The sequence below is a fragment of the Elaeis guineensis genome, chromosome 5 (genome assembly GCF_000442705.2).
Source record: "Elaeis guineensis isolate ETL-2024a chromosome 5, EG11, whole genome shotgun sequence".
Classification (NCBI taxonomy): Eukaryota; Viridiplantae; Streptophyta; class Magnoliopsida; order Arecales; family Arecaceae; genus Elaeis; species Elaeis guineensis.
Window position 1 is genome coordinate 37921696 of NC_025997.2, and position 15538 is coordinate 37937233.

The following is a 15538-nucleotide window of genomic DNA, read 5'->3' on the forward strand; positions in this document are numbered from 1 at the left end:
GGGGGAGAGGCCTCACAGCGTCCTAACACGGCCCCACAAGCCAGGCTGGTAATGCGAGGAGAACCTCACGTCGGTTCGAGCAAAATGGAAGGCCCGGACTCCTACGGGAGCCGGGTTCCAACGCCAGGGAAGACCTTGCCCGAACTCCTACGGGAGCCGGGTTCCAACGCTAGGGAAGACCTCACCCGGACTCCTACGGGAGCTAAGTTCCAACGCCAGGGAAGACCTCGCCCGGACTCCTACGGGAGCCGGGTTCCAACGCCAGGGAAGACCTCGCCCGGACTCCTACGGGAGCCGGGTTCCAACGCCAAGGAAGACCTCGCCCGGACTCCTACGGGAGCCGGGTTCCAACGCCAAGACAGACTTCACCCGGACTCCTACAGGAGCCGGGTTCCAACGCCAGGGAAGACTTCACCCGGACTCCTACGGGAGCCGGGTTCCGCCTACAAGGAAGACTTCACCCGGACTCCTACGGGAGCCGGGCCCCATCCGCGACTTCTGCGGCAAGGGTTAATGGTGACGAAACTCGGTCGCCTAATAAGATCGGATGAAAGGAAAAAGCCCCCCCCCGACGATGTCTACATCAGACAAGTCAAACATCAAGAAAGGTTCTGCAGACAACAATATTAGCGCAGCGCGCGGACGAGGTAACGCGAAATGCTCTTTTCATTTCATTTCCGATATATACACACTACAAGGCCAGGACGGCCAAGGAAAGAAGGACAAAAAGACAAAAAGAAAATAACTGCATGATAAGACAGAAAGACAAAAGAGCTCTAAGGAGGTCCTGCTCCCTCCGACCTAGGGTTATCTACTCCATCCCTCAACCAGGACTGCCTCAGGTTCTCTATTGCTTCTTCTAGTTCTTCCCTCTTCCGCAGCGCATCCTGGAGCGCAAGACGAAGTTGCTGGCTCTTAGCCTCTGCTTCTCGACGCCACTTCCGCAAAACTTCGGACTCCGCCTCCGCGTCTGCGACGGCCTTCCGCTCAAGTGCCAGTTGGATCTTCACTTGTTGCAGCTCGGCCGTCTTCTCCTCGAGGGAGACAGAAATCCCTTCAACAGTGCCTCTCAGGGCCTGGAGCTCTTCGGAATCTTGGGCGGAAGTGAGCTGCGCCCTATTAGCCAGCTGTCTCTGGAGACGAACGACTTCGTCAGCCGCCGTCCGGAATCTCCCTTTATACTCTTCCACTTGCCGGCGCCAGCTGGCCCGCTGCACGTCGTGGCTCATCTCGGCGTCTTGAAGCTGCTTCTGAAGGTCGGAGACCTTCTGCGACCACTTCTGTCCATCATCAACCCGGGCCAAGAGCCGGGATGAGTTTCCTTCCAGCTGGCCGATCTTCCTCTTCGCAGCTGACAGCTCCACCTTAAGGGCGCTGATCCTGACCTCTTGAGCCCAAATTTGGTCGCTAGTGCTCTTCTTGCATTCCTCGAGCTCCTTTGTGAAGTTCGCCTTCCTCCGGTTGTAATCCATGATCGCCTTCACATGGAGACTCCGAAAGTGGGCGGCCTCGGCGGCGGCTTCAGAATGGCCTTCTCTCGATTTGCAGAGCTCGCCTTCCGACTTCTTCAACTTCTTCGTCAGGTGAAGGACCTCCTTTTTCAACCGCTGGATTGTCGATTTCAGCGGGACCCCCAGGGGCAAGGGGAGTGCTTCAGCAGGGCACCGCCATCGGAAGATGCAAGCATCAAAGATCGACTCATTACAAGAAGAAAAGCAGAAAGAAGGAGGGGGGGAAGGAGAAGCCATCCACAACAAAAAATTCGACTTTATTGATTGAATAATTTTGAAGACAAACAGAAAGGAAATATGGCGATAAAATAAGGGCACAAGATCAGAGGTCTCAGACCTCAGGGGCAGGAGGTGGAGAACTCGGCGCGGGGGGTGCGACTGCGGTGACGGCGGACGAGGGGCCGGCCTCATCTTCAGACTCCTCAAGAAAGCCGAGATCGAGGTCGGGGTATTTGCTGGCCACCTTCTCTTGGCAGAGCTCGAACCCCTTAGTGAACGCCTCCTGGCCGAACTGGAAGTTCAGGTCCCTCATCTCCGCGGAGGCCTTGAATTCCTCCACCACAAGAGCCCTGGCCTCCGAGACCAGAATCGGAGTTTGCTCGACCAAATGGGCGACCTCGGCCTCCGCCTTCCTCGCCGACTCCTCCAAGATTCGTCTCTCCTCTTCCCGGGCTCGCCTTTCTCTCTCCAGGGCCTCCTAGAGGGCGACTACTTCGACCGACTTCGCTTGGAGGCGAGCAACCTCGGCTTGGCAGCGTTCCTCCACCTGAAGGAGGTCCCTCCTCATACGGCTCGTCGCCTCGACATAGGCGAAGAGCTGGTGCCCAATCTGCAAGGACGGATGGAGAATTACGACAAAGGCCGGGTGACTGTGTAAATAAATATCTGCTTACCTCGAGGAAGGACCCCAAAGAGTCCCAAGCCCGCTGCTCAGGATCGGCGGGTCGATCCTCTCCACGACGTCAGACAAGATGCAGCCGTCAAGCAGCCGCCTGATCAAGTCCCTATCGTTGAAGGGGTTCTCCGATCCCCCCTCGGAGCAGACGGACTCATCTGCAGCAGCTCGGTGGCTGCTCGTCCTGCGAGACACCGATTTCCTCCTCCTCCCTGCGGCAGGCCCCTCCGTGGGGCGAACCCCCGGAGCGGGGGCCCCAGTCGGCGGGCTCCTCGAGGAGGCCTGGGGAGCCACGGGCTCGGCATCTGAAGGAATGTCGATGGCCGGGGCCGCCTGGACGGGCGCGGCCAAGCTCGTCTCCTCCGCCCTGGCCCTCTTCGCCGATCTGGAGGCCGCCGCGCCCTTTCTCTTCTGAGCTCTCATGCCCCTGGCGAGCATCCGCGTCGCTTCGGCGTCTATTGCTAAAAAAAAAAAAAATGATGATGAGAAAAGAAAAAGGAGAAGGAAGAAAAAAAAAAAGAAAAAGAAAGAAAAAGGAAAGAGTGGGGAGGAAAAAGAGGTAAAGAGAAGAAAAAGAGGAAGGCGAGAAAAGAAAAGATAAGATGAATACTCGCTGGATCCTGAGGGCTCAGGTCGATGTTGAAAAGAAGCTGCTCCCTCAGAAGATTAGGAAAAGAAGGAGCGGGATAAGTTAGAAGCTTCTGGGTGGCCTGGAGGTCGTCCTCCCCCAGGCTGGGAGCCCGGCGGACAGAATCCCTCAGAGACCCCCAGGGGGGCAGGCCCAATTCCAAGGTCGGGCAGTGGACGAAGAGGTATTTCCCCTTCCAATTGTGAATCGAAGAAGGGGCGCCCTTCAGCAACCCCTTCTTACCAAACTGGGGGGAGAAGTACCACCAGTCCTTCGCCGAAGGATGGCGTTTGAAGGTATAAAAATGCCTAAACAAGGAGAGGGACGGCTGAACCTCGGCTATGTGGCAGAGGGAGAGAAACCCTATCAAAAACCTAAAGGAATTCGGGGCCACGGAAGCAAGAGAAATGTCCAAGAAGCGGAAGAAGGCAGCGACAAAGACAGGAAGCGGAAGCCAGAGTCCGGCACGGAATGCTTCCTGATACAAACAGAAGCGACCGGGAGGAGGAGTGCTGGCCCGATCAGAGGGGCCAGGTAGCTCCAGGTCGTACTCCGGAGGAACCCCATACCGAACCCTTATCAGAAGGAGTTCATCCAAAGTCGACGAACATGGAATAGCGCCCGATGCAAAAATCGGGCGAGGCCCAGCCCCGGACGCGGGTTCGTCTGCAGAGACAGGGACCTGGGGGTTTGAAGCAGAAGAACTCTCAGAACTGCCGGGAGCAGAAGAGTCAGAAGACATTTTGAGTAGTTTCGAAGGGAGGATCTAAAGGACCCTAAAAAGACAGACCGAAAGAGGAACGAGAGGCCGAAGGCTAACCCGGAGGAAGGCACAAAAGTAATGAAGAGAGGAGAAGCCCCTAGGCGGTGAGAGGAAGGTTGGCACTAACCTATATTACTCTGAGGGACCTGGGGGACGAGAAACGGGAGGCTCCTACGGCTTGAGAAGACGTTCACTAGAGCAGGGCTCTCGAAGAGAAGACAGACACCAGCGAAAACTCAGGAATGGAGTAGGGCGCCTGAAGGGGGGAGGACGGGTTTAAATAGACCCTGGGATCCGGTGCCAAAATGATCACGAATCCCCCGGGCCAGTCCGCATCCGACACGTGTCCCACTCCCCCTGACAGACGGCTAAAAGCGGCTGACGGTTGGCAGGATCATAATTGCACCGTCCCTAGGCCAGTGTACCTGCGGGAATTTCGAAGCATCCCCTCGTACTGCTCCAATTCGAAAAGACTCCGGCACGCGCTCATTTAATGCCAAAATATCTGGAGGTGGCAGTGCGCAGGATTCGAAGGGACGATTCTGGCTGTGCCCATCTCTCTCTCTCTGTACTTCCTTCATTTAAAATTCAAACTCGAAAGTAGGGGGACTGGTGTTGGGTATAAAATACCCACAGCCGGAACCCTCAGCGGAATCAACTACAGAACAGCACCGCCCGGACTCCTACGGGAGCCAGGCTCTGCCTCCGACATCAACTACAGAACAACACCGCCCGGACTCCTACGGGAGTCAGGCTCCGCCTCCGACATCAACTACAGAACAGCTCTGCCCGGACTCCTACGGGAGCCGAGCCCCACCGCCGACATCGACTACAGGACGGCTCCGCCCGGACTCCTACGGGAGCCAGGCTCCATCACCGACAACTCCAACAGTTACAAGCAGAACAGCTCCGCCCGGACTAGGAGCCAGGCTCCGTCACCGACAACTCCAACAGTTACAAGCAGAACAGCTCCGCCCGGACTCCCACGGGAGCCGGGCCCCGCCGCCGACATCAACTACAGAACAGCCCCGCCCGGACTCCCACGGGAGCCGAGCTCCGCCGCCGACATCGACTACAGGACAGCTCCGCCCGGACTCCTACGGGAGCCGGGCTCCATCCTCAACAACGACTGCTGGTAATCCCCGTCCGGACTCCTACGGGAGCCGGACTTCGCCTTTAACTTTAATTGCAGGGAGACTTCACCTGTACTCTTATGGGAGCCAGGCTTCATCCTCGACGCCAACAACTGCAGCCGCCAGCAGACTCCGCCCGGACTCCTACGGGAGCCGGGCTCCATCCTCAACAACGACTGCTGGTAATCCCCGTCCGGACTCCTACGGGAGCCGGACTTCGCCTTTAACTTTAATTGCAGGAAGACTTCGCCCGTACTCTTATGGAAGCCGGGCTTCATCCTCGACGCCAACAACTGCAGCCGCCAGCAGACTCCGCCCGGACTCCTACGGGAGCCGGGCTCCGTCCTCAACAACGACTGCTGGTAATCCCCGTCTGGACTCCTACGGGAGCCGGACTTCGCCTTTAACTTTAATTGCAGGGAGACTTCGCCCGTACTCTTATGGGAGCCGGGCTTCATCCTCGATGCCAACAACTGCAGCCGCCAGCAGACTCCGCCCGGACTCCTACGGGAGCCGGGCTCCGTCCTCAACAACGACTGCTGGTAATCCCCGTCCGGACTCCTACGAGAGCCGGACTTCGCCTTTAACTTTAATTGTAGGGAGACTTCGCCCGTACTCTTATGGGAGCCGGGCTTCATCCTCGACGCCAACAACTGTAGCCGCCAGCAGACTCCGCCCGGACTCCTACGGGAGCCGGGCTCCGTCCTCAACAACGACTGCTGGTAATCCCCGTCCGGACTCCTACGGGAGCCGGACTTCGCCTTTAACTTTAATTGCAGGGAGACTTCGCCCGTACTCTTATGGGAGCCAGGCTTCATCCTCGACGCCAACAACTGCAGCTGCCAGCAGACTCCGCCCGGACTCTTACGGGAGCCGGGCTCCGTCCTCAACAATGACTGCTGGTGATCCCCGTCCGGACTCCTACGGGAGCCGGACTTCGCCTTTAACTTTAATTGCAGGGAGACTTCGCCCGTACCCTTATGGGAGCCGGGCTTCATCCTCGATGCCAACAACTGCAGCCGCAAGCAGACTCCGCCCGAACTCCTACGGGAGCCGGGCTCCGTCCTCGGCCCCAACGACTGCAGATAAATTTAGTCCGGACTCCTACGGGGGCCGGACTCCGATCGCTGCCGAACTTCATCCGAGGTATCTGCACCCCCTGGCAGGCCACCATAACGGCCACGATCCTGCTCCACTTCTTGTGGCGGATTCCGCGCAGCTCCATCATTCCCTGACAGGCCGCAGTAACCATCGCCGCTCTGCTCCACTTCCTGTGACGGATTTCGCACAGCTCCACTACCCCCTGGCAGGCCACAATAACGGTCACGAACCTGCTCCACCTCCTGTGACGGATACCGGGCGATTCTCCCACCCGCTGGCAAGTCACGACAACGGACGCTGCTCCACTCCTCGTGACTGATTCCACGTGGCGAGCTACGGTGATAGCCACGATTCAGCTCCACTACCCCTCGTAATAAATTCTCCCTGACTATGGGCGGCCCACGACCAGACGGTTACAGACGTCGCCATCAATCCGTTACCTCCTCCGCCTATAAAAAGGGGGGGATCCAGATACGTTATTCTCTAAGCTCATTTCTTATCTCAAAACTCTGCTAAATTCTCCGTTCGAGCACTCCATTCTTGTTGAGGCAGAGAACTAACTTGAGCGTCGGAGGGTCTTGCCGGAGCAACCCCACCTCCGGTTTAGACTTTCCTTGCAGGTCCCGGCGGCGACCGCGGCTTCTCCGACTCCAGCTTCTCCGACGCAAGCAGATTTTTGCACCAACAACATCCATATACCTTTTAGAAGGATAGGAGATACAACTAGATCTACAAGATGGATGAGGTACACCGTCTACTAGCTCAATGGGTTCTATAGGCTCTATGACTCATTGTTGCTTTTAAGAGACTTTCTCTTCGAGTTATAATTGCCTCGCACTATTTTCATCATGGATAAACTATTTTTTAGGAAGATAGTGTATCAAGTCATAATCACATTATGATCCTCTGGAAGGCAAAATTAGTATCTCAAAACTCTTTTGGATATCTTACGAGCTCTTATAGACCTAACTTCTATCTTATCTGCCTACTGTCGCTTGACATGGGTCGGATATCTCTGAATCTTGCGAGGATCAAGACTCGATTTCTTATCATGTCATATCTTATATGGTATGGTAAGAATGGATTAAGAAGGAACCCAGTTTACTAATTAGTGGTAAGCAAAGCATATTTCCTAAGTAAATAATGAAAAAGATTAGTGAAGCTCATCATAGATCAAACCATATCTAATAGGGTCCGATGTCTCTATTCTAAAAACCCATTGAGTTGGAGCATTTTAGGTGGAGTCCATTATGAGACTATACTATTTTTCTTGAGATTACTAAAAAATTTTTTAGGTATTATTCTCTTTGATCTGATCGAAGTACCTTTAGAGTTTTTTCAATTTGTTTCTCTACTTCATATCTGAATTCTTTGAATATTTTAAATGACTCAAATTTGTATATCTCATACACATACCTATATCGTAAACAATCAACGGTAAAGATAATTAAGTAGAGATAATCTTTTCTGGCTGCCACATCAAATGGGCCACACACAATATCAGTGTGTACCAGAGCAAGTATCTCAGTGATCCTTTCTCTATATCCCACAAAGAGTAGCTTGGTCATATTTTCTTAAAGATGAGACTAACAGAGTGGATATGACTTAACAGTCATCGAGCCCAAAGGCCCATCTTTCTCTAGTCTATAAATCCTTTATTCTCCTATATGACCCAACCTAAGGTGGCACATATGCTGAAAGAAGGTGCTTGCTAACTTGGTGGTAAATGATTCACATGGTAGTTGTACATGAAACTTGAGAGAATTCCATCTCAGTTACAACTGAGTAGTGCTGGATGCCAAGGAAGGAGTTTGAATCTTCTATGGTCTCCACTATTATGACCTCCCAGTGATCAGCCCATGTGGTGGTGGTCATGGACCACAAGACAAGAAAGAAGCCATTGCATGGTCCTTGTTGGGATATACCGACTGACCCCCGTACGCCGACTTATCCTTGGACCGATCTGACCAATGCTTGACTCTACCCACCGGACAGACAGACGACTCCGACAATGACTGCCGACAATATTCGATCGAAGGTATGCCGACCAAACAGACCAATACTGTTTCCAACCGACCGAACGGTCGAACCTATATCACCGACTCACTGTCGGGGGTGGCAGCCGACGTCTGACTTCCACAAGGCACCAGATCAGCCGACAGTATTTTTGAGTCATCACCCAATGTTCCGACAGCCGAATACTGACATATAGTCGGCTAGCCCATCCAAATACCGTACAACCGCTATGGACTGTTGTCCTATCAAGGACATACTGTGCGACCGTCCTGAGACATTGTCCTGCCAAGGACATGGGTTAATTCTGATGACCTGACAACCCACACCGATTTGACAGCCCCCGACGATTTGACAACTCTCCAATTGTCTGCACCATTAATGGTGGGACCATACCGTATTCTATTATAAAATAGAGTAAGACAACAGTTTCGGTAAGCTTTCTCAAGCTTTCTTAAGCTCTCGAAAAGTTTTTAAGCTCGAAGCACTATCTCTAAACTCTGCTAAAATCTCATTCGAGTGCTCCATTTCTTTTGAAGCAGAGTACTGACTTGAGCGTCGGAGGGTCTTGTTGGAGCACCCCCAACTCCGGTTTAGACTTTCCTTGCAGATCCCGACGGCGGCCGTGATCCCCTCGACTCCAGCTTCTCCGGTATCGGCAGAATTCTGCTCCAACAGAATTGACGCTAGAGGAAGGGGCTGTATCTTCGTAGGACCCTTGTTCTTAAAGGAGTACTCAACGGGACTGTCTCCGGTCATCTTCTTCGACATCTTCTTCTTCTTATCCGGCCAGATCCCAACCTGATGCCTCCTCGAAAGGTATCCACTAGGCGATCTACGACCTCCATGGCTAGATCTCAGCAAGATCCGTCGGCTCTGACCTCGTCTCCAATTTTCCAGGGTCCTCCTCCTCCGACAACAGCAGTCGGCATGGAGCAGTTCGACCTGCTGGTTCAGCAGGTCAGGGGCCTCACCGAAGCGGTGCAGGCCATGCAGCAGAAGCCGCAGGTATCTGTGCGGCTAGAAAGAGCATCGTCGGAGTTCCAGAAGCCGACGATCGAATGGCCAACTTGGGTCGATCGCCCTATATCCCCTGAAAAGGGGAAGCAGAGGGCGGAGAGCCCTCTGTCTGATCACGATTCCACCCCCGGAGGGTCCTTACCTCTGTTCTGCTAGAAGACCCTCGAGATTCACGATCGAGAGGATCTCCTAGATCAAAAGTTTCAAGAGATAAACCAACGGATCGAAGAGCTCCACCATGCTCCCTCTGCTTACGGTGAGGATATCTGTACTGACCCTCCTTTTCCTTAAAGGATTATGCAGGAACCGATCCCGTCGAACTTCAAGCTTTCCCAATTTGAGAGCTACGACAGGACCTCAGATCCGGTTGACCACCTGGAGGCCTTCTGGATAATGATGCTGCTCCATGGCGTGTCAAACGCCATCCTGTGCCGAGCTTTTTCATCTACTTTGAAGAGAGCAGCAAGAAATTGGTACTCGATACTGAAGTCGGGTACTATCTTCTCCTTTGATCAAATGAGCCATCGGTTTGCGGCTCTTTTCGTCAGCAGCCGATGTCCCTGGAGAGGTTTGGAGTCTCTCATCAACATCAAGCAAAAGGAGGGAGAATCCATCCGAACTTATGTCAACCATTTTAACACCACCGCATTGGAGGTCCGAAACTTGGATCAATCAGTTGCAATGGCCGCCCTGAAGAGCGGTCTTCAAAAGAATGACCTTTTGTTTTCTCTGGAAAAGAAGCATCCCAGGGACTTCGCTGATTTGCTGGCTCGGGCCGAAGGATATGTCCGAGCAGAGGAAGCCTTCAAGCTGAAGGAGGAGGAGGTCGTGAAGGAGCGACAGGCGGGTGACTCTGATAAGTCCGTAGCTGAAAAAGGGCCGAGTGAAGCTCGATCGCGTTCTCAAACTCTCCCCGAACACAAGCATGTTCGAACTCCCCCCCGAGCTCGTAGGTAGAGAAGCCCGAACTGCAGAGTTCGATGGAGCTCTCCCCCAGGAAGATTCCACAGCTACGCCCCTCTCAATGCTCCAAAAACTCAAGTGCTGATAGAGATCATGGAGCAGCTGCCAAGGTCGAAAAAGATGCGCACACACCTCAGAAAGTGCAACCCTAACAAGTTCTGCCTCTATCATTATGACTACGACCATGACACGGAGGAGTGTATTCAGCTCCAAGACGAGATCGAGGAGCTCATCAGATGAGGTCGGCTCAACAGATTCATCTGATGTGGGCCTGAAGGTAGGGAAGATCGACCGAGGGCCCTACCACAACTAGAGCCACCAAGGAGGGAAGAACAGTCTGAAGATCAGCCTTCAATAAGGATCATCAACACTATCTTTGGAGGACCCCGACGGAGAGCAGCCAGTGGATCGGTCGGACCGTCCAAGCGACAGAGAACTGAAGAATCTATAACCTTTACTGAAGAAGATGCCCAGGAGATTCAATTCTCCCATAATGATGCGGTTATAGTTTCTTTAAATATTGCTGACTATGATGTACGCCGCATCTTTGTTGATAATAGAAGCTCGATCGATATTTTATTTTATGATATATTCTCAAAAATATCCATTTCGGATGATTGATTAGGGCCGATAAGCTCTCCATTGGTAGAGTTCACGGCGATGCTGTGCCAGTGGAAGGAGTAATAACTTTGACCATAGTTGCAGGTCAGTGTCCGAAATAATCTAGAGCGCAAGTGGATTTTCTGGTAGTAAGGGCACCGTCTGCCTACAATGTAATACTCAGCCGACCTGACCTCAACGCCCTCCGAGCTATGGTATCGACCTACCATTTGAAGTTAAAATTTCTTACAAGCCAAGGGGTCGGAGAGGTCAGAGAAGATCAAGTCCTAGCAAAACACTCCTATAACATAGCCTTACAAAGAAATGGTCAGTCTGACCCCTGTCCGATTGATGGATTAGATGCCCGCGACGACCTTGCTGAAGAACGAGGTGAGCCAATTGAAGATCTTGTCTCAATTCCTTTGAACGATAGGAATGAAGAGCACGTGGTAAAGATTGGCTCCAACCTGGGAGAAGAGGTAAGGACACGGCTCATCAATTTTCTACAAAAGAATGTGGATGTTTTTACTTGGGTTCCGACGGATATGCCGGGGATTGATGTGGAAGTCATGGAACACCATCTAGCTGTTGATCTCAAACATCGATCGATGAAGAAAAAAATCCGAGGTCATGCACCGGAAAGGCAGAAGGCAATAGTTGAGGAAGTTGATAAACTCCTGAAAGCTAGATTCATCAAAGAAGTCAACTATCCGAACTAGGTCTCCAATGTGGTTCTCATCAAGAAGGCGAACGACAAGTGGAGGATGTGTATAGACTTTAAAAAGCTGAACAAAGCCTGTCCGAAGGACAGTTACCCTCTGTCTAGAATTGACCAATTGATGGATGCAACCTCGGGCCACGAGCTTCTCACTTTCGTGGATGCATTCTTCGGCTACAATCAAATCAGGATGGTACCAGAGGATGAAGAAAAGACTACTTTTATCACTGACCGTGGTTTTTACTGTTATAGGGTCATGCCTTTTGACCTCAAAAATGCAGGGGCGACCTATCAATGACTGGTGAACAAGATCTTCAAAGAGCAGATCGGCCGCAACATGGAGGTCTATGTGGATGACATGCTTGTAAAAAGCAAATCCTCAATAAACCACGTCGCCGACCTTGAGGAGACCTTCAGCGCCCTCTGAAAATACAAGATGAAACTGAACCCAACCAAGTACGCTTTTGGAGTAACCTCAGGAAAATTCTTGGACTTTATGGTGTCGGAGCGCGGGATCGAAGCAAATCCAAAAAAGATTCGTGCCATCCAGAAAATGATCGCCCCAAAGTCACTAAAGAAAGTTTAGCGCCTTACTGGGAGAGTAGCAGCTCTGAATCACTTCATCTCAAGGTCGGTCGAACGGTGCCTACCTTTCTTTCAGACTCTCAAACAGCCGAAGAACTTCTGTTGGACCACTGAATGTCAGCAAGCATTCGAAGAATTGAAGAACTACCTCGACTCACCTCCGCTATTGGCAAAGCCCGAACCTAAAAAGGGGTTGTTCCTATACCTGACGGTCTCCCCTATGGTTCTCACAGTAGTTCTAATTAAGGAAGAAGCAAAAACTCAACGACCGATCTACTACATAAGTCGAGTATTGAGAGATGTCGAAATCAGGTACACTAAGTTAGAAAAACTAACTTACGCCCTGTTGATTGTAGCCCGAAGGCTCCGATCTTACTTTCAAGGGCACACCATAACACTGCTCACCGACCAGCCGATTAAGACAGTTTTGCATCAAGCGAATGCTTCCGGAAGGATAGAGAAATGAACGGTCGAGCTCACAAAATTCAATATTGACTATCGACCTCGACCGATGATAAAAGCCCAGATATTAACAGACTTCATAGTGGAATGCACTATCCCGGAAGAAGCCAAACTTGAACGAGGTGAAACTGACAATCCAGGGCTCCAGCCGAACTCCCCTGAGAAAAGAACAGATCTCACTGATGGTTTTTGGGCCCTCTATGTGGACGGTTCCTCCAACATGTCAGGCACAGGTGCGGGCCTGATCTTGGTCAATCCGGAAGGAATTATCGCAGAGTACGTACTGCACTTCGGATTTCCTGTGACAAATAATGGAGCAGAATATGAAAATCTGATTGCAGGACTGAAGATCGCCAAAGAATTAGAAGTAGATCGGCTCCAAGTCTACAGTGACTCCCAATTGGTGGTGGGACAAGTCAGCGAAAACTATGAAGCTCGGGAAGACAGTATGGCCAAGTATCTCAAAAAGATAAAAGAGATCATCCCTACCTTTGGCAGCTTTGACATCAAGCAGATTCCAAGAGCAGAAAATGCCAGGGCCGATCTTCTCTCCAAGTTGGCTACACTGGCTCCGACTGAACTACCCAAGGAAGTCCTCTTCGAAGTTCTGAAATATCCAAGTATGGAAGAACCGCAGCTTGTAATAGAGATCAGCCATGAACCCAGCTGGATTGACCCACTGGTTGCATACCTCAAAGACGGGATTCTTTCTCATGATGCAAAAGAAGCTCGAAAGCTTAGAAATCAGGCCTCCCGATATATTCTTTATGAGGGCAACCTGTACAAGAGGTCGTACTCTTTGCCCCTCCTGAAATGTCTCCGACCTTCTGAAGTCGATTTTGCCTTGTGGGAGGTTCATGAAGGAGTCTGCGAAAGTCACCTGGGGGCCAGATCTTTATCCCATAAACTGCTCCGATAAGATTATTACTGGCCTACAATGTACCACGACTCCATTGAATATGTCAGAAAGTGTGATCGATGTCAGAGATATACGAATATCCAAAGACAGCCCACCTCCGAACTTACACCTTTGAGTGCCCCATGGCCATTTGCACAATGGGGGATGGATATCCTTGGATCTTTTTCCATGGCATCTGGGCAGCAGAAGTTCCTCCTGGTGGCAATTGACTACTTCACCAAGTGGATCGAAGCCGAACCTTTGACGAAAATCACAGAAGCTAAAGTGCAGGACTTCATCTGGAAGTCAATCATTTGTAGGTTCGGCTTATCCAGAACTCTCATTACTGATAATGGGCTATAATTTGCTGGAGCAAGATTTGCTGAATTTTATGAGGACTTAAATATTTTCCATAACTTCATGTCAGTAGCCCATCCGCAGGCAAACGGCGAAGCCGAGGTGACCAACAGGACTCTGTTGCAAGGAATCAAGGCGAGACTTGAAAAAGCAAAGAAAACTTTAGCAGACGAGCTTTATCATGTGTTATGGGCATACCGAACTACCCAAAGACTGCCCATGGGGGAGACCCCCTTTGCCTTAGCCTTCGGAACAGAAGCCGTTATCCCAATTGAACTCAAGCTTCCATTGGCGCGAGTCGTGGCATTCGACGAGTAGCGTAACTCACAGGATCTCAAGGCCAACCTCGACTTATTAGAAGAAAAGCGGGAGACAGCTCAAGTTCGGATGGCAGCCTACAAGCAAAAAGTAGCCCGCTACTACAACTCTCGGGTCAAGAGCAAAGCCTTCAAAGTGGGGGACTTAGTACTTCAGCGAGCCGCTATTTCACAACCTCAGAATCAAGAAAAACTTGCCCCAAATTGGGAAGGCCCGTATAAAGTCAGGGAGGTAGTCCGGTCCGCAACATACTATCTAAAAAAACTCGGAGGAGCGGACCTTCCGTGACCATGAAATTCAAAAAATTTACAAATGTATTACCGATAACTTTGCCTTAAATAAAAGTTTCATATTCGCATATCTTTTCTTTTGACATGAGCTTATAACAACAGGGAGTAGCTCCTTCAGACAATCGAAACTAAGCGTGTTAGGAATAGGAGGAGAACCTCATCCTAACATGAGCAAAGTCGAAGACTTGGTTATTAAGAGATCGGATGGGGGAAGAGGCTCTTGCAACGGCCCTTATGCGCCCCCACAGCCATATTAGAAACAGGAGGAGAACCTCGTCCTAACATGAGCAAAATCAAAGACCCGATTATTAAGAGACCGGATGGAGGGAGAGGCCCAAGCAACGGTCCTTATGCGCCCCCACAGCCATGTTAGGAACAGGAGGAGAACCTCGTCCTAACATAAGCAAAGTCGAAGATTCGATTATTAAAAGACTGGATAGGGGGAGAGGCCCTCACAACGGCCCTTATGCACCCCCACAGCCATGTTAGGAACAGGAGGAGGATCTCATTCTAACATAAGCAAAGTCGAAGACCCGATTATTAAGAGATCGGATGGGGAGAGAGGCCCTCGCAACGGCCCTTATGCACCCCCACAGTCATGTTAGGAACAGAAGGAGGACCTCGTCCTAACATGAGCAAAGTCGAAGACCCGATTATTAAGAGATCGGATGGGGGGAGAGGCCCTCGCAACGGCCCTTATGCGTCCCCACAGCCATGTTAGGAATAAGAGGAGAACCTCGTCCTAACATAAGCAAAGTCGAAGATCCAGTTATTAAGAGATCAGATGGAGGGAGAGGCCCTCGCAACGGCCCTCATGTGCCCCCACAGCCATGATAGGAATAGGAGGAGAACCTCGTCCTAACATGAGCAAAGTCGAAGACTCGGTTATTAAGAGATCGGATGGAGGGAGAGGCCCTCACAACGGCCCTTATGCGCCCCCACAGCCATGTTAGGAACAGGAGGAGAACCTCATCCTAGCATGAGCAAAGTCGAAGACCCGATTATTAAGAGATCAGATGGAAGGATAGGCCCTCGCAACAGCCCTTATGTTACCCCACAGTCCTATTAGGAACAGGAGGAAAATCTCATCTTAACATGAGCTGAAATTGACCGTGTCAGAAACAGAAGGAGAACCTCGTCCTAACACAAATGAAGATCTAGTCGTTTAAGATCGGATGAGGAGAAAAACCTCCTCAATGGCTCCTCTACACCCCTACAATCCCATTAGAAGCAGAGGAAAAACCCTCGCTCAAATAAAAAAAAAGAGGGAGAGAAAAAGAAAA